Here is a 27,837-nt window from a genome sequence, read left to right as displayed (position 1 = left end):
CCTGTGAGTAATGGGACGCCTATGAAGAAGGGAGTTCTTGAAGTTGATACTCTGAATGCCATATTGGCTCAGAATAAAATATTGACTCAGCAAGTTAATATGATCTCTTAGAGTCTGCATGGAATGCAAGCTGTATCCAACAGTACTCAAGAGGCTTCTTATGAAGAAGAAGCTTATGATCCTGAGAACCCTGCAATAGCAGAGGTAAATTACTTAGGTGAACCTTATGGAAACACCTATAACTCAACATGGAGAAATCATCCAAATTTCTCATGGAAGGATTAAAAGCCCCAACAAGGCTTTAATAATGGTGGAAGAAACAGGTTTAGCAATAGCAAGCCTTTCCCATCATCAACTCAGCAACAGACAGAGAACTCTGAACAAAATGCTTCTAATTTAGCAAATCTAGTCTCTGATCTATCTAAGGCCACTGTAAGTTTCATGAATGAAACAAGGTCTTCCATTAGAAATCTGGAAGCACAAGTGGGCCAGCTGAGTAAAAGGATCACTGAAATCCCTCCTAGTACTCTCCCAAGCAATACAGAAGAGAACCCAAAAGGAGAGTGCAAGGCCATTGACATAAGCACCATGGCCGAACCTGTAAGGGAAGGAGAGGACGTGATTCCCAAGGAGGAAGACCTCCTGGGACGTCCAGTGATCAATAAGGAGCTTCCCCCTGAGGAACCAAAGGACTCTGAGGCTCATCTAGAGACCATAGAGATTCCATTGAACCTCCTTATGCCCTTCATGAGCTCTGATGAGTATTCCTCTTCTGAAGAGAATGAGGATGTTACTGAAGAGCAAACTGCCAAGTTTCTTGGTGCAATCATGAAGCTGAATGCCAAATTATTTGGCATTGATACTTGGGAAGTTGAACCTCCCTTGTTCATCAATGAACTAAGTGATCTGGATCAACTGACATTGCCTCAGAAGAGACAGAATCTTGGAAAGTTCATAATACCCTTCACCAAAGGCACCATGATCTTTAAGGCTCTATGTGACCTTGGTTCAGGAATAAACCTCATGCCCTTCTCTGTAATAGAGAAACTGGGAATCTATAGGGTGCAAGCTGCTAAAATCTCAGTAGAGATGGCAGATAGCTCAAGAAAACAGGCTCATTTAATTTCGTGCACCCAATTTCCTTTACAGTTACTGCAATTTTCATTTCTTGCTCTTTAAGATTTTGTCAAATTTACTTCCTGCAATTTAAAATTCCTGCAAATTTACATTTTATTACTTCAATTTCATTCAATTCATCACTGTTAGCTTGACTAAACTAATCACCTTACTAAAGTTGCTTGATCCATCAATCCCTGTGGGATTGACCTCACTCTTGTGAGTTATTACTACTTGATGCGAGCCGGTACACTTGCCGGTGAGTTTGTGTGGAATTCTAATTTCCACCCATCAAGTTTTTGGCGCCGTTGTTGGGGATTGATATAGATCGACAATGATTAAGTGGGTGAGAAGCCTAGATTAAGCATTTTCTTTGTTTTTGTTCTCTGTTTTAAGATGATAGCAAGTTGTTTGAGTTATTGCCTCACTAAGAAATTATTCTCTGTGATATGAATTTCAATTTTCATTGGTGTTGTGCTTTACAAAATTTAAATGGAGTTCAACTCATCTTGTGATCAAACAAATTTTATGGGATATTACCCACCATCACCAATTGACTATTCTAATGGTGGCTAGGAATATCACCAAGAAAACACAAATTCTGAGCACTCCAATCAATAGAGATATGCTTCAGAACCACAAGATGAGCAAGAGAATCATATGGGATATTTTCCACCACCACAAAATGATTCAAGTCATTATTCTAATAGTGGCTGGGAATATCACTAAGAAATGATAGATGATGAAGCAATTCACATGAGATATGATCCAGAGCCACAAGATAATTTATGCCATTACCTTCATGGTGTCTGGACATGTCAACAAGAGTGTGAACATTCAGTTAAAATGGGACACTTTCCAGAGACACAATATGATCCAGATTTTGATGAGTCTAACAACTACTTATATTGTGGCTGGGAAAGTCAAAATCAAACAAATCTAAATGATCCATACTTTGTTCATCAAGAGACATCTTCATTGGAGTGCACTTTCAATAAATTGATGCAAGATTTTCCCCCAATGCCACAAGATGATCCAAACTGTGATGATTTCCACAATTCTTCAAGTTGTGATTGGGAGGATCAAAATCAGAGAACATTCAATGTGTCATACTCCATTAATCAAGAGCCATCATCACTTGATCAAACCTTCAATTCATTCATGCAAAATTGTCCAACCTCACCTCCCAGCTTCTCATACGAAAATCCTTCATCACTTGATGATACCTCAACACAAAATTTCCTCCATGATCCATATCAACCATAAAATTCATTTCACAATCCACTAAATTCATTCCATGCCCCTCAAAACATCACCACAATACATCTGACGATCGGTTTTTCTATCGGTAAAGAAATATAAAAATATGATCGCGTTGTAAGTATAGCTTCTAAACCAACAGAAAATCCTTTCGTACAAACATTTTGGTTGTCACAAGTAACAAACCCCTTAAAAATTGATAACCAAAGTATTTAAACCTCGGGTCGTCTTCTCAAGGAACAACAGGGAGGTGTTCTTATTATTGGTTATGAGTTTTGTAAATTGGGGGTTTTGAAAGTAAGGAACAAGTAATTTAAATGACAAGTAAAATAAATAAATAACTGTAAAATAAACTCTTGGCAAGGTATGAAAATTCGGAAGTCCTATCCTAGTTACTCCTATGAGAATTGAAGTTAATCCCATTTAGTTAACCTTTACGAAAGCAAGGGAAAGTCAAGTGAACTAATTAGTTAGATTCCCAAGTCCTAGCCAACTCCTAAGGAAAGACTAGAGTTAGTGGAATTCCAATCAATTAGCCGACATAACAACCAATCACGATAAGTTGATAACTCAAGAGCCTCCAATTAATCAATTAAAGCCAAGAATATAAAAAGCTAAACAAGAATCATAAATCTAAAATACCTCAATTGCATTAATAAGAGAAAATTAATCTAAACATAAAGAGTTCATAGGCCAATTTGGCAACATAAGTAATTAAATGAGAGCATTAAAGTATCTGAAAGTAAAAGAGAAATATAAAGTAAAAGAAATATTGAACCTGATGAAGAGTTGAAATCCTAAATCCTTTAAGAGGAATCCTAATCCTAAAACCTAAGAGAGATGAGAGAACCTCTCCCTCTAAAAACTACATCTAAACTATGAAAAGTGAATAATTGAAGGCCTCCTCCTGAATGGATGCATTCCCCCACTTTATAACCTCTAATCTGTGCTTTCTGTACTTGGATCTGGGCCAAAAAGGGTTTCAGAAATCGCTGGGAGCATTTTCTGCAGTTTCTGGTGCGTGGCGTCTGTCACGCGTTTGCTTCGGTCACGCGTAAGCGTCATCTGTGTTCTGCTCAAAGCGCGCGTCCGCGTCAGTCACGCATTCGCGTCACTATCTTTTCGGGCTAGGCACGCGGCTGCGTCGTCCATGCATTCGCGTCGCTGCTAGTTTCTTCAAAAACTCCATTTTGTGCTTTCCTTCCATTTTTGTATGTTTCCTTTCCATCCTTTAAATCATTCCTACCTTAGGAGATCTGAAAATACTCAACACACAAATCACGGCATCGAATGGTAATAAAAGGTAATTATAATAATTATTTTTAAAGCATAGGAAACATGTTTTTCACATATATCACATAATAAGGAAGGAAAAGTAAAACCATGCAATTTCACCTGAATAAGTGGGTGAAGGGTTGAATAAATCGCTTAAATTGAGAACAAAATATATCATGAAATATGGGTTTATCAACCTCCCCACACTTAAACAATAGCATGTCCTCATGCTAAATCCAAGATAAAGAGTAAGGTAAGGTTAAAGTGGTGGAATCTCATGCAATGCAATCTATTCTAAATGCAACTACCTAAATGAATCATGCAATTCTAATTGTTATTCACTTGTATATAAAGCTTACATGTAGTTAAATTAATTCATATCCTCAAGGAATCATATATGCATAGCCAAACCTTTAGATAATGTTAAAGCACGTTTACAATTGAGATGGGTAAAAATATTTCACAAACTTGCAAGACAATTAACAATTTAAGCAGAGATATATGGTGATGAGCTATTGAACCCTCACTGGATTTTGTGTTTACTCTCTAGTCACTCAGTGTTTATTGGGTTAATCACTCTATTCTTCTTCTATCCTTACTTTCTATAACTTTGTTCTTTATCTAACCAATCAATAATTATAGAATACAGACATACAAAAATCATGAGGTCTTATTCAAGGTTGTAATGGGGCCAAGGTAAAGGTAAGGGTATATGTATAAGGCTAAGTGAGCAAATAAGTGAATCCTTGATTAGTCTAAGATCTCACCTAACATACATACTTTATAAATCAAAGTTTCTTTAACCTATTTGCCCAAATTTTTCCACTTTGTATTGCAAGCTCATGCATTAACTTTAATTTTGTCCCATGTGCATTGATTCTTTTTATTTTGCAATTGGGGAATTTTTGTATCCCCTTTATTTAAATACTGAAAATTTTTTTTAATGCACCTGGTAATTCAATTGTTTTGATTTCACATGAGCATGCTTCCCAAATTTTTATTTTGAAACATCTTATTCTTTTTAAATTCCTACTTTGTTTCTATCATCCCATGTTCCCATAAAGTTCCCCACACTTAAACAATACACAATTTCTATCTTAAGCTAACCAAGGATTCAACTTGGGATTTTTATTTTATTTTTCTACTTAAGTCTAGTAATGTGGTTTATAGATCAAGAGGGGATTAAAAAGCTCAAGGGGGCTAACAAGGGTGATGTAAAAGGTAGGCTAATTTGGGATAAGTGAGGAAAAATTCAAATGATGGCCTCAATCATCTCTTGGTATGTATCTATATTCTATAATTGGACATATATATTAAAACAAAGTAAAGAACATCAGAATGAAAAAGAAGGGCAAAACACACAGGAATAAAATTTATGGTTTGAATGCAACCATACAATTAAGCTCAAAACTCACAGGCTGTGTGTTCTCCAGCTCAAAAATCATATATCAGTTATATATGTCATGCAAGTAAAAATTAAGAGTTTCCATTATTCTCAAAGTAAATCTTAGGGTGGCCCTTAAAATCTTAGTGTTGTTCCTTGATGAAATGTTGTTAACTAACTAACATGTAATGCTATATATACAAGGTGTGTGGATTGTTTTGATTTACTAAATTTTCTAGTTTACTCCTTTTATTTTCAATTAAATCAAACTATTATATGCTAAAAGGGTAAACTATACTAATTGATCCACATATTCTATAACTAATAAGTTTAGAATTGCAAACTAAACTAAATGGCTAAAATATGAACTAAAGTACAAAATATGGAAATAAAGTAAAAATACATGAAAAGAACAATGTATAAGTACTGAAAAATAAAAATAAAGATAAAACTGCAGAAAAATAAACAAAATAAGATAAAAGAGTCTGTAGTGGTTCACCAAAAAGATATGCCAGGGATGGCGACCTCCCCACACTTAAAGTAAAGCATCGTCCTCGATGCTCACTCAAGCTGGGTGTGAAGGAGTGTCATCACCAGAAGGATGGGCTACTGGAGTCTCGGTGGTGGCCTGAAGATCTGCAGATTGGATGAGGGTAGGAGGATCTGTCTGCTGCAGCGGAGGCTCTGACTGTATAGGAATCTCTGGGTCTGCGGCCTGAATCTGGTGTGGCTCCTCCTGCTGTGGCGCAGCCTGCTCTGCTCCTGCTGATGCCAGGGCATTTTGGCCAGTTTCACTGACCTTTTCTTTATGGTTTTAGGGTAGTTTCATGCACTTTCTTAGGAAATAAGCAAGTTTTGGGTAGAATTTCACTTACATCTTGATTTAAGATAACATTGTGATTTTTATATGAATTCATGAGAATTATGCATGAATTGAATGACAAATTGGATGATGCATGTCTCATAACATGGACTAGAACTTTGATACACTTTATTGCTTGATTTCAGGACAAAGGAAGCAAGGAAGAACCACGTTAGCAGCCACGTTAGTCTAACTAACGTGACCTCTACTGTGGAAGGGGAGCTAGCTTGCAACGTTAATGAGAAAAGTAATCGCCAATAACGTCCTCGAAGCCATCATAGCCCACGTTAATTGCCACGTTAACTACATTAACGTGGTAGTTAACATGGAAGAAGAAAATGAAGCCAACGTTAGTGACACTCACCTTTGTCACTAACGTTGGACCAAGCTCATATTGGCCACGTTAAGAGCCACGTTAACTCAGTTAACGTGGACTCTAACGTGGGGAAACAAAAGAATGACCAACGTTAGTGACACTCACCTTTGTCACTAATGTTGAGCTAAGCCATTTTGAGCCACGTTAGTTGCCACGTTAACTCAGTTAACGTGGACTCTAACGTAGAGGGAGCAAAGAATCACCAACGTTAGTGACACTCACCTTTGTCAGTAACGTTGGGATAAGCCACTATGAGCCACGTTAACTCCCACGTTAACTACATTAAGATGGAAGCTAACGTGAGTAAAAGGGATGATGAGCCAACGTTAGTGACACTCACCTTTGTCACTAACATTGGAGATGGCTAGCAATACCACGTTAGAAGCCACGTTAACCTAGTTAACGTGAACTCTAATGTGGGAAGTAGGGGCATTTTGGAACGTTAGTGACAAAGGTAAGTGTCACTAACGTTCTCGAAAATGTGGCAAGCCTACGTTAAAGGTCATGTTAGCCACACTAACGTGAACTCTAACGTAGGGAGAAAGGAGGATTCTCAACATTATTGGAAAAAGTAAGTCCCAATAACTTGTGCGAAGGACCAAGAGGCAACGCTAGTGGTCACGTTGATGCCACTAACGTTGAAGTTAACGTGGAGCATCCTTGGGTTAGGAACGTTAGTGAAAAAGGGGATTGTCACTAACGTTCTCGAACCCACACTTTCACTTAACGTTAACACCACTAACCTCCTAAGCTAGAATCCCTGCCTACTTCACACTTTCTCTCTGCAAGTAAAGATAAGCCCACTGAAGAAGATAACTGCTTCAACTCAAGATCCAAAGGCCCATATCCAAGACTTGAAGAATCAACTAGAAGATCAGAAGAATAGTATAAATAGGGAGAGCTTTGAACTAGAAAGAAGAGCTTTTGGGCATTATTAGAATTACTCTCTGTATTTTACTTTCTCTGCACTTATAGTTTAACTTTCAGAATGTACTCTCCATCTCTGCTTTCATTTCCCAGAGCTATGAACAACTAAACCCCTTTCATTGGGTTAAGGAGCTCTGTTGTAATTTGATGGATCAATAATAGTTTTCATTATCCTTCTTCAGTCTTTTCTCTTGATTTTACTAGAAAGCTTTCAATCTTCATCCAATTGAGTAGTTATCTTGGAAAAAAAGCTATTCATACTTGGATCTCTTCTGAACCTTGGAAGAGGAATGAAGAGATCATGCTAGAATTGCTTTCTCATGTTGGACCAAATTAGGGTTTGGGCGGATATGGTGACATATAATTCTCCCAATACTTTGATTTAGAAATACATGTGGTATAATCAGTGACCATACTTCATCTCTTCTCATGAGCAATTAGACCAAGGAATTGGCTATTGATTTGATTTGAGAGATTGAATTACCAAGGAATTGGAATTCAATCACTTAAGATTGCCAAGGAGATCAATGAATGCATTGATTGAGGAAGAGATGCAAATGAACTTGATCTGGAGAATGCAACATCTCCTAAGCCCAATGAACTCCCCATTTCTGATCTTACCCATTCTCTTTACTTTTTGCTATTTACTTTCATGCTAAAATCCCCTTCCCCATTTAAGATTCTGCAATTTACCTTCCGTCATTTATTTTCTGCAATTTACTTTCCCGCCATTTAATTTCCTGCAATTCTCTACCCAATTTCTGCTTAGCTCAACTAGAACATTCTTCCAATTAAAGTTGCTTGACCAATCAATCCCTGTAGGATTCGATCTCATTCTATTGTGAGTTTTTACTTGACGACAATTCAGTATACTTGCCGAGGGAGATTTGTTAAAGGACAAGTTTCCGTGCATCAAGTTTATGGCGCCGTTGCCGGGGATTGATTTTGTATCAACAATGATTAAATTTGTGGATAACTAGATTGAGCATTTGTTTTTATTTTGTTTGATTTAAGTTCATTTGAGTAATTTACTTTCTGTTTGGCTATTTTCTTCCCTTTCCCCGACCTATTTTCTTAGTTGTTTACAATTCAGTCACTAACCCAGTAACTGTTTGATATATTGCATCACTCATACCAACAGAATTTCTATAAAAATTACTGTCTGCATCTATCTCTCTTGCTTGTGCCTTGTTGGTTGTATGACAGGTAGAAGAAGCGGGGCTTCAACTTCCTTTGATTCTGAACCTGAGAGGACCTTCCTTAGATTAAGGAGGGAAGCAAGAGGAAAGAGAGTAGTTGGTGCTGAGGAAGAGGAAGAGTACTTTGAACCAGACATGGATGAGAATATGGAAAACCATCATGAAGAAGAGGCTCACAACCATGACAGAGAAGGTCCAGCGCATCAGGCTGGGCAAGAGAGAATAGTTCTGAGTTCTTACATCAACCCAAACCCAGGAAACTGTGGGAGTAGCATCCAAAGGCCAACCATACATGCCAACAACTTTGAACTAAAGCCACAGCTCATCACCCTTGTTCAGAACAATTGTTCATTCGGAGGAAGTGTCCAAGAAGACCCCAATCAACATCTAACCACCTTCCTGAGGATATGCGATACTGTGAAGTCTAATGGTGTTTATCCTGACACCTATAGACTACTTCTATTTCCCTTCTCACTCAAGGACAAAGCATCTAAATGGCTGGAATTCTTTCCAAAGGAGAGTTTAGCAACCTGGGAAGATGTGGTGAACAAGTTCTTGGCAAGATTCTATCCTCCTCAACGGATCAACAGGTTGAGAGCTAAGGTACAAACCTTTAGGCAGCAAGATGGTGAGACTCTATATGAAGCATGGGAGAGGTTTAAGGACCTGACAAGAAGATGCCCACCAGATATGTTCAATGAATGGGTGCAGTTGCACATTTTCTATGAAGGTCTTTCATATGAATCAAAGAAGGCAGTAGACAACTCATCCAGGGGATCTCTGAACAAGAAGAAGACCATTGAAGAAGCCATAGATGTCATTGAGACTGTAGCTGAGAATGACTATTTCTATGCTTCTGAAAGAGGTAACACTAGAGGAGTAATGGAGCTGAACAACGTGGATGTACTGCTAGCTCAAAACAAGATGATTACCAAGTAATTATCTGACCTCACCAAGAAGATAGAGTGGAATCAAGTAGCAGCAATCACCACTTCAGCAGCAACTCAAGAAGGAGTGAATGAAGAGGCAGAGGGTGATCAGGAACAGGCCAACTACATTGGAATTTCACCCAGGCAGCACCATAACCCATACTCCAAAACATATAATCCTAGTTGGAGGAACCACCCAAACATTGGTTGGGGAAATCAACAGAATCAAGGCCAAGATCAGAGACGCCACAACCCCAGCAACAATGCAACTCACCAACATTCCACACAGAGATCATATCAGCACCCACCTAATAACACATCTCAACATCCATACCAAAGTCAAACTAGCCATTCTCATCCTTCCAATCTCAACTCTCCATCATCGGAAGAAAGACTATCAAGGATTGAGACTCTACTTGAAGGCATATGCAAGGAGATTCAAGATAACAAGGTGTTCAAAGAGGAGGTGCGAGCCAATATCAAGAATCAGGAAGACACCATCAAGAGGCTGGAATTTCAAGTAGGATACCTATCTGAGAAGATTCCCAAATCTACTGATAACTTCCCAAGTGACACAGAGAAAAATTCGAGAGGTGAAGCAAAGAAAGTCAGATGGGAAGATTGCAAGATGGTTACTATAAGTGATAAGGAGACTGAGGAAGAGCCGAACAAACCATCAGAACAACCTGAAGATACATCAGCAGGAAAGCAGGAAGAGAATCATCAAGAAACCACAATTACACAAAGGAGCTGCTGAGACTCTATGCACCCTTTCCCCAATTACTCAATGGTGGTGTAGAGAAGAGAATATACTCAAGGTTTCTTGACATATTTGCATCTCTCCATGTAAACATACCATTCATCAAGGCTCTCCAACAAATACCCTCATACATCAAGTGTATGAAGGAGCTGCTGACCAGGAAAATCTCACTCAAGGGAGGATAAACCATAGTGATGAACAAGGAGTGCAGTGCTCTCATTCAACCAGAGCTGCCTACAAAAAGGAAGGACCCAGGGAGTTTTCACATTCCTTATGCCATAGGAGAAACAATGTTGGACAAAGGACTCTGTGATCTGGGAGCAAGCATCAACTTAATGCCTTTATCCCTTATGACGAGGCTGCAAATCAATGATCTGATGCCCACAGACATAGTCATCAGGCTGGCAGACAAAACTCAAAAACAATCAATTGGAGTGGTTGAAAACGTGCTGGTGAAGGTTGGGAACTACTTCCTTCCCACAGACTTTGTCATACTGGAAAAGGAAGAAAGTCACCTTCACCCAATCATATTGGGAAGACCATTCTTAGCTACAGCCAGAGCACTCATAGATGTGGAGCGAGGAGAGCTAATACTGAGGATACATGACGAACAACTCACCTTCAACGTCTTCAAACCCTCACAAGAAGCAAGTCAGGAAGGCAAGTAACTAAAGGCAGAGCATGACAGAGCAATGGTGGGAGAAAAAAGCATTGAAGCACAAGCTGTACACCCTGGAATTCCTTTGGGTGATGAACAAGAGAATCAGCAGCTGTCACAGCTAAAGAAAACTCAAGTGGAGCCAAAACCACCAGAATCATATGAGACCAGCAACAAAATCTCCCTAGGGAAAGAGACCACAAAGAGCAGGATAACAGCAAAAGAAACAAAGAAGAAGATACCAAGGAGATGGAGGAACAAAAAGATCCCTACAAAAGATTTCTCTCCAGGGGATAAAGTGATCTCAGCTTATTACCTAGATATCCCATTTCATCTCCCCACCATCCCATCTCAGTTACCTAAGGTTTTTGCCATCAACAAAGTTCTCTCCCTAGAACATGTAGAGATCATTGATGAAGCCAATGGATATAGGTTTACTACAAGAGGGGAAGATTTGAAGGATTACCAACCACCCTGACAAAGGAAGAACGTCAAGCTAGTGACGCTAAAGAAGCGCTTCATGGGAGGCAACCTATGTTTTACATGCTTTTAAAGTAGTTAGGATCGCAAATCAACTTTGACATATCCCTGAAAAAATCCTTTTATGCAACATATAGTGAAGAACAAGTTTGGTGTTCAAGGCACACTAAGAGGACATGAATGCAACTCATAGCATGTCACTCTTAGCACCTTGAACAAATCATCTTACACCACATTGCCACAAACTAAGTTTGGTGTCACCAAGGTTGCATATATGGAAAATTAATTAGTCAGTTGGTTTGCATTTATGAATAGCACTTAGTAGTTAACAAAATAAAATTTTAAAAAGTAGTTACTCTTTCTTGTCTTTTAAATCTTGCCGCCACTTCCCACAATTTTATTTTTTCTTTTATTTTGTAGGAGGATTGGTGGGACAATTGAAGGGTTCGGCTACCACAAAAGGAGAGGACAGCAACCCAACTTTGGTAAACCCTGGAAGGATGGTTACACTCCGGCGTATAACGTATCTGACACCCGCCCAACAACAAAGAAGACCTCAAATAGGGAGAAGAACACCACAAAAAGAACCTCACCAAGAAGAACCTCAACAGGAATAATATCAGCAAGAAGAGTACTATGATCCAACCAACATCAACTTGAATCACATTCACGGAGCCATTGAGGAGCTAACGAGGAGTTATATGGAGGGACAAGAACAACAACTGCACGTTCAAGCCCAAAGGATGGATCGTCAAGAACTCCTTTCTAATTGGATGAATCAACAAGGGGAGCGGCAGAAACAGCAAATGGAACATTCTTCCCAGCTCACTCAAGCCATCAATCAAGTGACTGAAAGGCAAGAGCATCAAGATAAACGCCTTCAAGAACTCAACCAACGCCAGCTAGCTCAGACGAAGGCATCCAATGAGTTCAGCGTACTGAATGAAGGACGGCAACTACACAGGGAGGAGTTCAACATAAACACTCAAGCCAAGTTGAACTATATGTCTAGTCATATGCATAATCTACATTCTGCAATCCCTAGGTATGATAAGGTCTAAAAAGATCTCACAGAACAAGAGGAAAGGAAGGTGAAACAGCAGAAGGAAACATTGAAAAAGAAGATGGAAGATGCTGGCTTCTGGAAGAAGTTGATTTGAAAAAGTAAGGGAAGTGGGAGTGTAAGCACTCAAGAAAAACACAAGGAGGACAAACAGGAAGGAGAGCATGAGCATCCCCAAGAGTAAAAGGTGGTGGAGTTCTCTCATTGTTCCATCTTTCTTTTTCAAGTTTTTTTTTTAAATAAGGAAAATCATGTATAAAATAGAATATGCTTCCATAGTTGCTTAGGAATTTTCAATTCTGTCTTTAAGTTTGCTTTTGCCTATGTCTATGCTTGCTAGTCAAATTGCCTGCCTTCATTTTTATCTTGCTTATTGTATGCTTGTCCTTTTAAGTTCAATAAAAAGAGATGTTATGAAAGACCAGAGTGATGTTCAAGTTGTGGAGTAGGTCCTTAAATTTGTGGTGTAGTAATCACTTAGCTAAGTTGGTTCACCAACAAGGTGGGAAGGCAACTATCTGCCTTGAATCATATGCTTCAAACACACCCCATAAGACTAGCTAAATAATAAGATCCTAATAAGAAAAAGGAAAATAATAATAAGAGTTGAAAAAGAAAGAAAAGTTAATAAAGAATAAGGCTAGGCACCAAGGGCTTGAATCTTGAGGGATGTGTCTGTGGTGCTCTTGTACCAAGGATATGCTTGGATGAATAAGTTCTTAGGAGTGCTTCATCATTTGGTAACTTGGGTTAACTAACCTGGGATTATCAATTGAAAATCCACTATCAAGAGCAACCTTGCTACAGAACATTTAGTAACCCAAAAAGGTGCTGGACACCAAGACCTCAAGGGAAGAAAATAACAAACCATGTCCATGTGCTGTGCATGTATGGGGGAGAGAGACTTGAGGGAGTAAGTCCTTAGGTGTGCTTCAACACCTAGAACCTTGAACCAACTGGTTCGGGAGTGTTGGCTGAAAGCTTATTTTAAAGAGTCGCCCCCTCACAGAGCACTTAGCCTAAGGATGCAGTAGACCTTGGAAAGACAAAGGGATCAACGAATAACAGTCTCAAAGGGTGCAATCAAGTGAGTATTCCAAGGCATGATAAAGGTCTGAAAGCCAGTAAAGGAATGAACCTAAGTTGCTATGTATGAAACCCCAAAAAACCAAGAATAGGACTTCCACAATAATGATTCATTCATCTTGTCATTTCATTCATCATCTCCTGTTCCAGTGCTTGCTTAGGGACAAGCAAGCTTTAAGTTTGGTGTTGTGATGCCAGGGCATTTTGGCCAGTTTCACTGACCTTTTCTTTATGGTTTTAGGGTAGTTTCATGCACTTTCTTAGGAAATAAGCAAGTTTTGGGTAGAATTTCACTTACATCTTGATTCAAGCAAACATTGTGATTTTTATATGAATTCATGAGAATTATGCATGAATTGAATGACAAATTGGATGATACATGTCTCATAACTTGGACTAGAATTTTGATGAACTTTATTGCTTGATTTCAGGACAAAGGAAGCAAGGAAGAACCACGTTAGCAGCCACGTTAGTCTAACTAACGTGACCTCTAACGTGGAAGGGGAGCTAGCTTGCAACGTTAATGAGAAAAGTAATTGCCAATAACGTCCTCGAAGCCATCATAGCCCACGTTAATTGCCACGTTAACTACATTAACGTGGTAGTTAACGTGGAAGAAGAAAATGAAGCCAACGTTAGTGACACTCACCTTTGTCACTAACGTTGGACCAAGCTCATATTGGCTATGTTAAGAGCCATGTTAACTCAGTTAACGTGGACTCTAACGTGGGGAAACAAAAGAATGACCAACGTTAGTGACACTCACCTTTGTCACTAACGTTGAGCTAAGCCACTCTGAGCCACGTTAGTTGCCACGTTAACTTAGTTAACGTGGACTCTAACATGGAGGGAGCAAAGAATCACCAACGTTAGCGACACTCACCTTTTTCACTAACGTTGGGATGAGCCACTATGAGCCACATTAACTCCCACATTAACTACATTAACGTTGAAGCTAACGTGAGTAAAAGGGATGATGAGCCAACGTTAGTGACACTCACCTTTGTCACTGATGAGCGGATAATTTATACGCTTTTTGGCATTGTTTTTAGTATGTTTTTAGTAGGATCTAGTTACTTTTAGGGATGTTTTTATTAGTTTTTATATTAAATTCATATTTCTAGACTTTACTATGAGTTTGTGTGTTTTTCTATGATTTTAGGTATTTTCTGGCTAAAATTGAGGGACTTGAACAAAAATCAGATTCAGAGGTTGAAGAAGGACTGCTGATGCTGTTGAATTCTGACCTCCCTGCACTCAAAGTGGATTTTCTGGAGCTACAGAACTCCAAATGGCGTGCTCTCAACGGCGTTGGAAAGTAGCCATCCAGGGCTTTCCAGCAATATATAATAGTCCATACTTTGCCCGAGTTTAGACGACGCAAAAGGGCGTTGAACGCCAGTTCTACGCTGCAGTCTGGAGTTAAACGCCAGAAACACGTCACGAACCAGAGTTGAACGCCAAAAACACGTTACAACTTGGCGTTCAACTCCAAGAATGACCTCTCCACGTGTAAACTTCAAGCTCAGCCCAAGTACACACCAATTGGGCCCCGGAAGTGGATTTATGCATCAATTACTTACTTCTGTAAACCCTAGTAACTAGTTTAGTATAAATAGGACTTTTTACTATTGTATTGGGGATCTTTGATCAGTTTTAGGCCATGCCTGGACCATTATCACTTATGTATCTTCAAACGGTAGAGTTTCTGCACTCCATAGATTAAGGTGTGGATCTCTGCTGTTCCTCATGATTTAATGCAAAGTACCACTATTTTTCTATTCAATTCAACTTATTCTGCTTCTAAGATATCCATTCGTTCCCAAGAACATGATGAATGTGATGATTATGTGACGCTCATCATCATTCTCACTCACGAACGCGTGCCTGACAAACACTTCCGTTCTACATGCAAACAAGCTAGAATGAATATCTCTTAGATATCTAATACAGGGGACCGAGTCCGAGTTATTAGTATCTTCGTGGTATAAGTTAGAACCCATGGATGGCCATTCCTGAGATCCGGAAAGTCTAAACCTTGTCTGTGGTATTCTGAGTAGGATCTGGGAAGGGATGGCTGTGACGAACATCAAACTCGCGAGTGCTGGGCGTAGTGACAGACGCAAAAGGAGGGTGAATCCTATTCCAGTATGATCGAGAACCTCCAGATGATTAGCCATGCCGTGACAGAGCATTTGGACCATTTTCACAAGAGAGGACGGGATGTAGCCATTCACAACGGTGATGCCCTTACATAAAGCTTGCCATGGAAAGGGGTAAGACTGATTGGATGAAGACAGCGGGAAAGCAGAGAGTCAGAGGAACGAAAGCATCTCTATACGCTTATCTGAAATTCTCACCAATGATATACATAAGTAATTCTATCTTTATTTTCTATTTATTTATTATTATTATTCGAAAACTCCATAACCATTTGATATCCGCCTGACTGAGATATACAAGATGACCATAGCTTGCTTCATACTAACAATCTCCGTGGGATCGACCTTTACTCACGTAAGGTTTTATTATTTGGACGACCTAGTGCACTTGTTGGTTAGTTGTGCGAAGTTGTGAAGTTATGTTTGGACCATGGTATTGTGCACCAGTTATTGGCGCCATTGCCAGGGAGAGAACAAACAACAAATTTTACAACCTCAGAGTAACAATTTTGCATACCAAGTTTTTGGCACCGTTGCCGGAGATTGTTCGAGTTTGGACAACTGACGGTTCATCTTGTTGCTCAGATTAGGTAACTTTCTTTTCGTTTTCTTTTCAAAAAAAAATTATTTTCAAAAATAAATATATTTTTCTTCAGAATTTTTAAGAATGAATTCTAGTGTTTCATGAAGCATGTAGAAGCCTAGCTGGCTGTAGAGCCACGTGTAAATTCATTTGGATTGAGGCTCCCAAGTCATCATTACAAGAGCAAGCTAGTTGTTGCTAATCAAATTTGTTATTGTATGACTGATTTGTATCTTCTAAAGCTTGGCTGGCTATTAAGCCATGTCTAACTCTCAGATTGGAGCTTTAGACTAAGAGTGCAAGATTCCTGGAATTCATATTGAAAATTTTGGAATCCTTATTTTTCTTTTTCACATTAATTTTCGAAAAAAATCAAAAAAAAAATTATAAAATCATAAAAATCAAAAATATTTTGTGTTTCTTGTTTGAGTCTTGAGTCAATTTTTAAGTTTGGTGTCAATTACATTTTTTTCTAAAAAATTTATGCATTTTTCGAAAATTCATACATTCATAGTGTTCTTCATGATCTTCAAGTTGTTCTTGGCCAGTCTTCTTGTTTGATCTTCATATTTTCTTGTTTTGTGTCTTTTCTTGTTTTTCATATGCATTCTTGCATTCATAGTGTCTATGCATGAAAAATTTCTAAGTTTGGTGTCTTGCATGTTTTCTTTTCTTGAAAATTTTTCAAAAATAAGTTCTTGATGTTCATCTTGACATTCATAGTGTTCTTGGTGTTCATCTTGACATTGATAGTGTTCTTGCATACATTCATTATTTTAATCCAAAATTTTCATGCATTGAGTCTTTTTCATGTTTTTCTCTTTCATCATTAAAAATTCAAAAATCAAAAAAATTATCTTCCCCTTTTTCTTCTCATAAATTAAAAAATTTGAGTTGACTTTTTCAAAACCTTTTAAAATTTAGTTGTTTCTTATGAGTCAAATCAAATTTCCAATCTTATCTTTTTCAAAATCTTTTTCAAAAATCATATCTTTTTCATTTTTCTCATTTATTTTCGGAAATTTTAAAAATATTTTTCAAAAATCTTTTTCTTAATTTTACATCATATTTTCGAAAATATCATCAATAATTAATGTTTTGATTCAAAAATTTCAAGTTTGTTACTTACTTGTTAAGAAAGATCCAAACTTTAAGTTCTAGAATCATATCTTGTGATTTCTTGTGAATCAAGTCATTAATTGTGATTTTAAAAATCAAATCTTTTTCAAAACTAATTTCAATCATATCCTTTCAAAAATATCTTTTTATCTTATCTTTTTCAAATATCTTTTCTAACTTCTTATCTTCTTATCTTTTAAAATTTGAATTTAAAATCTTTTTTCAACTAACTAATTGACTTTTTATTTGTTTCTTATCTTTTTCAAAACCACCTAACTAATTTTCCCTATCTAATTTTCGAAAATTATCTCCCTCCTTTTTCAAAATTCTTTTAATTAACTAATTGTTTCAAATTTTGATTTTAATCTTTTTCCCCCTTTAATTTTCGAAAATCACTAACTCTTTTTTCAAAAATTATTTTCGAAAACTTCTCTCTCTCATCTTCTTCTATTTATTTATTTACTTAATAATACTTCTCTTCATCTCATATCTCTGTTATCCTCACCCTTGTGTTTGGATTCTCCTCCCTTCTCTTTCTTTACATTGCATTCTTTTCTTCTTCTACTCACAACAAGGGAACCTCTATACTGTGGTAAAAAGGATGCCTATTATTATTTTTCTGTGCCCTTCTCTTTCATATGAGCAGGAGCAAGGACAAGAACATTCTTGTTGAAGCAGACCCTGAACCTGAAAGGACTCTGAAGAGGAAATTAAGAGAAGCTAAAATACAACAATCCAGAGACAACCTTACAGGAATTTTCGAACAGGAAGAAGAGATGGCAGCCGAAAATAATAATAATGCAAGGAGGATGCTTGGTGACTTCACTGCACCTAATTCCAATTTACATGGAAGAAGCATCTCAATTCCTACCATTGGAGCAAACAACTTTGAGCTTAAACCTCAATTAGTTTCTCTGATGCAACAAAACTGCAAGTTTCATGGACTTTCATCTGAAGATCCTTTTCAGTTCTTAACTGAATTCTTTTAGATATGTGATACTGTTTAGACTAATGGAGTAGATCCTGAAGTCTACAGGCTCATGCTTTTCCCTTTTGCTGTGAGAGACAAAGCTAGAATATGGTTGGATTTTCAACCTAAAGATAGCCTGAACTCTTGGGATAAGCTGGTCAAGGCTTTCTTAGCCAGGTTCATTCTTCCTCAAAAGCTGAGTAAGCTTAGAGTGGATGTTCAAACCTTCAGACAGAAAGAAGGTGAATTCCTCTATGAAGCTTGGGAGAGATACAAGGAATTGACCAAAAAGTGTCCTTCAGACATGCCTTCAGAATGGACCATCCTGGATATATTCTATGATGGTCTGTCTGAATTAGCTAAGATGTTATTGGATACTTCTGCAGGTGGATCCATTCACCTAAAGAAAACGCCTGTAGAAGCTCAAGAACTCATTGACATGGTTGCTAACAACCAGTTATGTATACTTCTGAGAGGAATCCTGTGAGTAATGGGACGCCTCAGAAGAAGGGAGTTCTTGAAATTGATACTCTGAATGCCATATTGGCTCAGAACAAAATATTGACTCATCAAGTCAATATGATTTCTCAGAGTCTGAATGGAATGCAAGCTGCATCCAACAGTAGGCATCTTCTGAAGAAGAAGCTTATGATCCTGAGAACCCTGCAATAGCAGAGGTGAATTACATGGGTGAACCCTATGGAAACACCTATAATCCCTCATGGAGAAATCATCCAAATCTCTCATGGAAGGATCAAAAGCCTCAACAAGGCTTTAATAATGGTGGAAGAAACAGGTTTAGCAATAGCAAGCCTTTTCCATCATCTTCTCAGCAACAGATAGAGAACTATGAACAAAATAGCTCTAACTTAGCAAACTTAGTCTCTGATCTGTCCAAGGCTACTCTAAGTTTCATGATTGAAACAAGGTCTTCCATTAGAAATTTGGAGGCACAAGTGGGCCAGCTGAGTAAGAAGATCACTGAAACCCCTCCTAGTGCTCTCCCAAGCAATACAGAAGAAAATCCAAAAGAAGAGTGCAAGGCCATTGATATAACCATCATGGCCGAATCCAAGGAGGAAGGGGAGGACGTGAATCCCAAGGAGGAAGACCTCTTGGGACGTCTCGTGATCAACAAGGAGTGTCCCTCTGAGGAACCAAAGGACTCTGAGGCTCATCTAGAGACCATAGAGATTCCATTAAACCTCCTTATGCCATTCATGAGCTCTGATGAGTATTCTTCTTCTGAAGAGAATGAGGATGTTACTGAAGAGCAAGTTACCAAGTACCTTGGTGCAATCATGAAGTTGAATGCCAATTTATTTGGTAGTGAGACTTATGGAGATGAACCTCCCCTGTTCACCAATGAACTAAATGCATTGGATCAACTAAGACTGCCTCAGAAGAAACAGGATCCTGGAAAGTTTCTAATACATTGTACCATAGGCACGATGACCTTTGAAAAGGCTCTATGTGACTTTGGGTCAGGAATAAACCTCATGCCACTCTCTGTAATGGAGAAACTGGGAATCTTTGAGGTACAAGCTGCTAGAATCTCATTAGAGATGGTAGACAATTCAAGAAAAGAGGCTTATGGATAGGTAGAGGACGTGTTAGTAAAGGTTGAAGGCCTTTACATCCCTGCTGATTTCATAATCCTGGATACTGGGAAGGATGAGGATGAATCCATCATTCTTAGAAGACCCTTCCTAGCCACAGCAAGAGCTGTGATTGATGTAGACAGAGGTGAACTAGTCCTTCAATTGAATGAGGACTCCCTTGTGTTTAAAACTCAAGGTCATCCTTCTGTAAACATGGAAAAGAGGCACAGTAAGCTTCTCTCAGTACAGAGTCAACTAAAGCCCCCACAGTCAAACTCTAAGTTTGGTGTTGGGAGGCCTCAGCCAAACTCTAAGTTTGGTGTTGAACTCCCATATCCAAACTCTAAGTTTGGTGTTGGGAGTCTATAAAATTGCCCTGATCACCTGTGTGGCTCCATGAGAGTCCACTGTCAAGCTATTGACATTAAAGAAGCGCTTGTTGGGAGGCAACCCAATTTTTATTTATCTAATTTTATTTTTATTTTATTGTTCTTTCATGTTTTATTAGGTTCATGATCATGTGGGGTCACAAAATAAATAGAAAAAATCAAAAATAGAATAAAAAACAGCAGAAGAAAAATCACACCCTGGAGGAAGGGCTTACTGGCGTTTAAACGCCATTAAGGAGCATCTGGCTGGCGTTCAACGCCAGAACAGAGCATGGATCTGGTGTTGAACGCCAGAAACAAGCAGCATCCTGGCGTTCAGACGCCAGAAATGCACACTGAGGAAAGCTGGTGCTGAACGCTAGAAACAAGCATGGAGCTGGCGTTCAATGCCAGAAATATGCTGCATATGGGCGTTGAACGCCCAGAACAAGCATCAAGTCGGCGTTTAAACGCCAGAATTGCATGCAAAGACATTTTACATGCCTAATTGGTGCAGGGATGTAAATCCTTGACACCTCAGGACCTGAGAACCCCACAGGATCAACTCAGCATCTGTGGACCCCACAGGATCCCCACATACCTCCACTTACCTTCCCTCCTCATAATCCTATATCACCCTCTCTCTCCCTATCCCTTCTGTTTTCCATTCACCACTCACATCCATACACCCCACCTACCTTCAAAATTCAAAATCTCTTTCCCACCCAAGCCCACCCATATAGCGGAATACACACATTCCTCCATCTCCTCCATATATTCTTCTTCTTCTACTATTCTTTCTTCTTTTGCTCGAGGGCGAGCAACATTCTAAGTTTGGTGTGGTAAAAGCATAGCTTTTTTGTTTTTCCATAACCATTGATGGCACCTAAGGTCAGAGAAACCTCTAGAAAGAGGAAAGGGAAGACAAAAGCTTCCACCTCCAAGTCATAGGAGATGGAGAGATTCATCTCAAGGGTCTATAGCTCAGTGGCAGAACATTTGACTGCAAATCAAGAGATCCCTGAGATACCTCAGGGGATACATTTTCCTCCACACAATTATTGGGAGCAACTAAGGGTGGAACATCAAGAGCACTCTATCATCCTTTATGAAATTAGAGAAGATCAAAGAGCAATGAGGGAGGAGCAACAAAGACAAGGAAGAGGCATAGAAGAGCTCAAGAACATCATTGGTTCTTCAAGAAGGAAACGCCACTATCACTAAGGTGGACTCATTCCTTGTTCTTAAACTTTCTGTTTTTCATTTTTCTTATGTGAAATGTTTATTTATGTTTGTGTCTTATTACATGATCATTAGTATCTAAGTGTCTATGCCTTAAAGTAGTGAATATGAATCCATCACCTCTCTTAAATGAAAAATGATTTTAATTCAAAAGAACAAGAAGTACATGAGTTTCAAATTTATCCTTGAACTTAGTTTAATTATATTGATGTGGTGACAATACTTTTTATTTTCTGAATGAATGCTTGAACAGTGCATATGTCTTTTGAAGTTGTTGTTTAAGAATGTTAAATATGTTGGCTCTTGAAAGAATGATGACAAGGAGACATGTTATTTGATAATCTGAAAATTCATAAAAAATGATTCTTGAAGCAAGAAAAAGTAGTGAATACAAAAGCTTGCAGAAAAAAAAAGAGAAAAGAAAAATAGCAAAAAAAAAAAATAGAAAAAGAAAAAGCAAGCAGAAAAAGCCAAAAGCTCTTAAAACCAAAAGGCAAGAGCAAAAAGCCAATAACCCTTAAAACCAAAAGGCAAGGGTAAATAAAAAGGATCCCAAGGCTTTGAGCATCAGTGGATAGGAGGGCCTAAAGGAATAAAATCCTGGCCTGAGCGGCTAAACCAAGCTGTCCCTAACCATGTGCTTGTGGTGTGAAGGTGTCAAGTGAAAACTTGAGACTGAGCGGTTAAAGTCAAGGTCCAAAGCAAAAGAAGAGTGTGCTTAAGAACCCTGGACACCTCTAATTGGGGACTTTAGCAAAGCTGAGTCACAATCTGAAAAGGTTCACCCAGTTATATGTCTTTGGCATTTATGTATCCGGTGGTAATACTGGAAAACAAAGTGCTTAGGCCCACGGCCAAGACTCATAAAGTAGCTGTGTTCAAGAATCAACATACTGAACTAGGAGAATCAATAACACTATCTGAACTCTGAGTTCTTATAGATTCTAATCATTCTGAACTTTAATGGATAAAGTGAGATGCCAAAACTATTCAAGAGGCAAAAAGCTACAAGTCCTGCTCATCTGATTGGAGCTATGTTTCATTGATATTTTGGAATTTATAGTATATTCTCTTCTTTTTATCCTATTTGATTTTCAGTTGCTTGGGGACAAGCAACAATTTAATTTTGGTGTTGTGATGAGCGGATAATTTATACGCTTTTTGGCATTGTTTTTAGTATGTTTTTAGTAGGATTTAGTTACTTTTAGGGATGTTTTTATTAGTTTTTATGTTAAATTCATATTTCTGGACTTTACTATGAGTTTGTGTGTTTTTCTATGATTTCAGGTATTTTCTGGCTAAAATTGAGGGACTTGAACAAAAATCAGATTCAGAGGTTGAAGAAGGACTGCTGATGCTGTTGAATTCTGACCTCCCTGCACTCAAAGTGGATTTTCTGGAGCTACAGAACTCCAAATGGCGTGCTCTCAACGGCGTTGGAAAGTAGCCATCCAGGGCTTTCCAGCAATATATAATAGTCCATATTTTGCCCGAGTTTAGACGACGCAAAAGGGCGTTGAACGCCAGTTCTACGCTGCAGTCTGGAGTTAAACGCCAGAAACACGTCACGAACCAGAGTTGAACGCCAAAAATACGTTACAACTTGGCATTCAACTCCAAGAATGACCTCTCCACGTATAAACTTCAAGCTCAGCCCAAGCACACACCAAGTGGGCTCCGAAAGTTGATTTATGCATCAATTACTTACTTCTGTAAACCCTAGTAACTAGTTTAGTATGAATAGGACTTTTTACTATTGTATTGGGGATCTTTGATCAGTTTTATGCTATCTTAGACTTTCATGGGGGCTGGCCATTCGGCCATGCCTGGACCATTTTCACTTATGTATCTTCAAACGATAGAGTTTCTGCACTCCATAGATTAAGGTGTGGAGCTCTACTGTTCCTCATGATTTAATGCAAAGTACCACTGTTTTTCTATTCAATTCAACTTATTCTGCTTCTAAGATATCCATTCGTTCCCAAGAACATGATGAATATGATGATTATGTGACGCTCATCATCATTCTCACTCACAAACGCGTGCCTGACAAACACTTCCGTTCTACATGCAAACAAGCTAGAATGAATATCTCTTAGATATCTAATACAGGGGACCGAGTCCGAGTTATTAGTATCTTCGTGGTATAAGTTAGAACCCATGGATGGCCATTCCTGAGATCCGGAAAGTCTAAACCTTGTCTGTGGTATTCCGAGTAGGATCTGGAAAGGGATGGCTGTGACGAACTTCAAACTCGCGAGTGCTGGGCGTAGTGACAGACGCAAAAGGAGGGTGAATCCTATTCCAGTATGATCAAGAACCTCCAGATGATTAGCCATGCCGTGACAGAGCATTTGGACCATTTTCGCAAGAGAGGACGGGATGTAGCCATTGACAACGGTGATGCCCTTACAGAAAGCTTGCCATGGAAAAGGGTAAGACTGATTAGATGAAGACAGCGGGAAAGTAGAGATTCAGAGGAACGAAAGCATCTCTATAGGCTTATCTGAAATTCTCACCAATGATATACATAAGTAATTCTATCTTTATTTTCTATTTATTTATTATTATTATTCGAAAGCTCCATAACCATTTGATATCCGCCTGACTGAGATATACAAGATCACCATAGCTTGCTTCATACCAACAATCTCCGTTGGATCGACCCTTACTCACGTAAGGTTTTATTACTTGGACGACCCAGTGCACTTGCTGGTTAGTTCTGCGAAGTTGTGAAGTTATGTTTGGACCATGGTATTGTGCACCAGTTATTGGCGCCATTGCCAGGGAGAGAACGAACAACAAATTTTACAACCTCAGAGTAACAATTTCGCATACCAGTCACTAACGTTGGAGATGGCTAGCAATACCACGTTCGAAGCCACGTTAACCTAGTTAACGTGAACTCTAACGTGGGAAGTAGGGGCATTTTGGAACGTTAGTGACAAAGGTAAGTGTCACTAACGTTCTCGAAGATGTGGCAAGCCTACGTTAAAGGTCACGTTAGCCACACTAACGTGAACTCTAACGTAGGAAGAAAGGAGGATTCTCAACATTATTGGAAAAAGTAAGTCCCAATAACGTGTGCGAAGGACCAAGAGGCAACGTTAGTGGTCACGTTGATGCCACTAACGTTGAAGTTAACGTGGAGCATCCTTGGGTTAGGGACGTTAGTGAAAAAGGTGATTGTCACTAACGTTCTCGAACCCACACTTTCACTTAACGTTAACGCCACTAATGTCCTAAGCTAGAATCCCTGCCTACTTCACACTTTCTCTATGCAAGTAAAGCTAAGCCCACTGAAGAAGATAACTGCTTCAAATCAAGATCCAAAGGCCCATATCCAAGACTTGAAGAATCAACTAGAATATCAGAAGAATAGTATAAATAAGGAGAGCTTAGAATTACTCTCTGTATTTTACTTTCTCTGCACTTCTAGTTTAACTTTCAGAATGTACTCTCCATCTCTGCTTTCATTTCCCAGAGCTATGAACAACTAAACCCCTTTCATTGGGTTAGGGAGCTCTGTTGTAATTTGATGGATCAATAATAGTTTTCATTATCCTTCTTCTCTCTTTTCTCTTGATTTTACTAGAAAGCTTTCAATCTTCATCCAATTGAGTAGTTATCTTGGAAAAGAAGCTATTCATACTTGGATCTCTTCTGAACCTTGGAAGAGGAATGAAGAGATCATGCTAGAATTGCTTTCTCATGTTGGACCAAATTGGGGTTTGGGCGGATATGGTGACATATAATTCTCCCAATACTTTGATTTAGAAATACATGTGGTATAATTAGTGACCACACTTTATCTCTTCTCATGAGCAATTAGACCAAGGAATTGGCTATTGATCTGATTTGCGAGATTGAATTACCAAGGAATTGGAATTCAATCACTTAAGATTGCCAAGGAGATCAATGAATGCATTGATTGAGGAAGAGATGCAAATGAACTTGATCTGGAGAATGCAACATCTCCTAAGCCCAATGAACTCTCCATTTCTGATCTTACCCATTCTCTTTAATTTCTGCTATTTACTTTCATGCTAAACTCCCCTTCCCCATTTAAGATTCTGCAATTTACCTTCCGTCATTTATTTTCTGTAATTTACTTTCCCGCCATTTAATTTCCTGCAATTCCCAACCCAATTTCTGCTTAGCTCAACTAGAACATTCTTCCAATTAACGTTGCTTGACCAATCAATCCCTGTGGGATTCGACCTCACTCTATTGTGAGTTTTTACTTGACGACAATTCGGTATACTTGCCGAGGGAGATTCGTTAAAGGACAAGTTTCCGTGCATCAAGTTTATGGCGCCGTTGCCGGGGATTGATTTTGTATCAACAATGATTAAATTGGTGGATAACTAGATTGAGCATTTGTTTTTATTTTGTTTGATTTAAGTTCATTTGAGTAATTTAATTTCTGTTTGGCTATTTTCTTCCCTTTCCCCGACCCATTTTCTTAGTTGTTTACAATTCAGTCACTAACCCACTAACTGTTTGATATATTGCATCACTCACACCAACAGCATTTCTATAGAAATTACTGTCTGTATCTATCTCTCTTGCTTGTGCCTTGTTGGTTGTATGATAGGTAGAAGAAGCGGGGCTTCAACTTCCTTTGATTCTGAACCTGAGAGGACCTTCCTTAGATTAAGGAGGGAAGCAAGAGGAAAGAGAATAGTTGGTGCTGAGGAAGAGGAAGAGTACTTTGAACTAGACATGGATGAGAATATGGAAAACCATCACGAATAAGAGGCTCACAACCATGGCAGAGAAGGTCCACCGCATCAGGCTGGGCAAGAGAGAAAAGTTCTGGGTTCTTACATCAACCCAAACCCAAAAAACTGTGGGAGTACCATACATGCCAAAAACTTTGAACTAAAGTCACAGCTCATCACCCTTGTTCAGAATAACTGTTCATTCGGAGGAAGTATCCAAGAAGACCCCAATCAACATCTAACCACCTTCCTGAGGATATGCGATACTGTGAAGTCTAATGGTGTTCATCCTGACACCTATAGACTACTTCTATTTCCCTTCTCAGTCAAGGACAAAGCATCTAAATGGCTGGAATTCTTTCCAAAGGAGAGTTTAGCAACCTGGGAAGATGTGGTGAACAAGTTCTTGGCAAGATTCTATCCTCCTCAATGGATCAACAGGTTGAGAGCTGAGGTACAAACCTTTAGGCAGCAAGATGGTGAGACTCTATATGAAGCATAGGAGAGGTTTAAGGACATGACAAGAAGATGCCCGCCAGATATGTTCAATGAATGGGTGCAGTTGCACATTTTCTATGAAGGTCTTTCATATGAATCAAAGAAGGCAATAGACCACTCATCCAGGGGATCTCTGAACAAGAAGAAGACCATTGAAGAAGCCATAGATGTCATTGAGACTATAGCTGAGAATGACTATTTCTATGCTTCTGCAAGAGGTAACACTAGAGGAGTGATGGAGCTGAACAACGTGGATGCACTGCTAGCTCAAAACAAGATGATTACCAAGCAATTAGCTGACCTCACCAAGAAGATGGAGAGGAATCAAGTAGCAGCAATCACCACTTCAGTAGCAACTCAAGAAGGAGTGAATGAAGAGGCAGAGGGTGATCAGGAACAGGCCAACTACATTAGAAATTCACCCAGGCACCACCATAACCCATACTCCAAAACGTATAATCCTGGTTGGAGGAACCACCCAAACTTTTGGTGGGGAAATCAACAAAATCAAGGCCAATATCAGAGATGCCACAACCCCAGCAACAATGCAACTCACCAACATTCCACACAGAGATCATATCAGCACCCACCTAACAACACATCTCAACATCCATACCAAAGTCAAACTAGCCATTCTCATGCTTCCAATCTCAACTCTCCATCATCGGAAGAAAGACTATCATGGATCGAGACTCTACTTGAAGGCGTATGCAAGGAGATTCAAGATAACAAGGTGTTCAAAGAGGAGGTGCGAGCCAATATCAAAAATCAGGGAGACACCATCAAGAGGCTGGAATTTCAGGTAGGATACCTATCTGAAAAGATTCCCAAACCTACTGATAGCTTCCCAAGTGACACAGAGAAAAATCCGAGAGGTGAAGCAAAGAAAGTTAGATGGGAAGATTGCAAGATGGTTACTATAAGTGATAAGGAGATTGAGGAAGAGCCGAACAAACCATCAGAACAATCTGAAGATACATCAGCAGGAAAGCATGAAGAGAATCATCAAGAAACCACAATTACACAGAAGGAGCTGCTGAGACTCTATGCACCCTTTCCCCAATTACTCAATGGTGGTGTGGAGAAGAGAATATACTCAAGGTTTCTTGACATATTTGCATCTCTCCATGTAAATATACCATTCATCAAGGCTCTCCAACAAATGCCCTCATACATCAAGTATATGAAGGAGCTG

At 38.9% G+C, this 27,837-nt stretch overlaps 3 non-coding genes and 1 pseudogene across 3 annotated transcripts; all 4 read right to left on the bottom strand.

Annotated features, from left to right (window-relative positions):
• The window catches only part of LOC148580710 (uncharacterized), a 94,223-nt pseudogene that overhangs the window by 59,618 nt on the left and 6,768 nt on the right, over nucleotides 1–27,837 (bottom strand).
• On the bottom strand, nucleotides 8,988–9,094 carry LOC148580713 (small nucleolar RNA R71). Its single transcript, XR_015895421.1, has one exon. It is a non-coding gene; the product is annotated as a small nucleolar RNA R71 (small nucleolar RNA).
• On the bottom strand, nucleotides 18,412–18,520 carry LOC148580712 (small nucleolar RNA R71). Its single transcript, XR_015896951.1, has one exon. It is a non-coding gene; the product is annotated as a small nucleolar RNA R71 (small nucleolar RNA).
• Nucleotides 26,584–26,690, bottom strand: LOC148580711 (small nucleolar RNA R71). The gene has a single exon (XR_015895698.1). It is a non-coding gene; the product is annotated as a small nucleolar RNA R71 (small nucleolar RNA).

Source organism: Arachis ipaensis, chromosome B10 (assembly GCF_059453495.1).
Source record: "Arachis ipaensis isolate K30076 ecotype BB chromosome B10, ASM5945349v1, whole genome shotgun sequence".
NCBI classification, from domain to species: domain Eukaryota; kingdom Viridiplantae; phylum Streptophyta; class Magnoliopsida; order Fabales; family Fabaceae; genus Arachis; species Arachis ipaensis.
The sequence above is the reverse complement of the archived record's forward strand: the minus strand, read 5'-3'. Positions and strand labels throughout refer to the sequence as shown.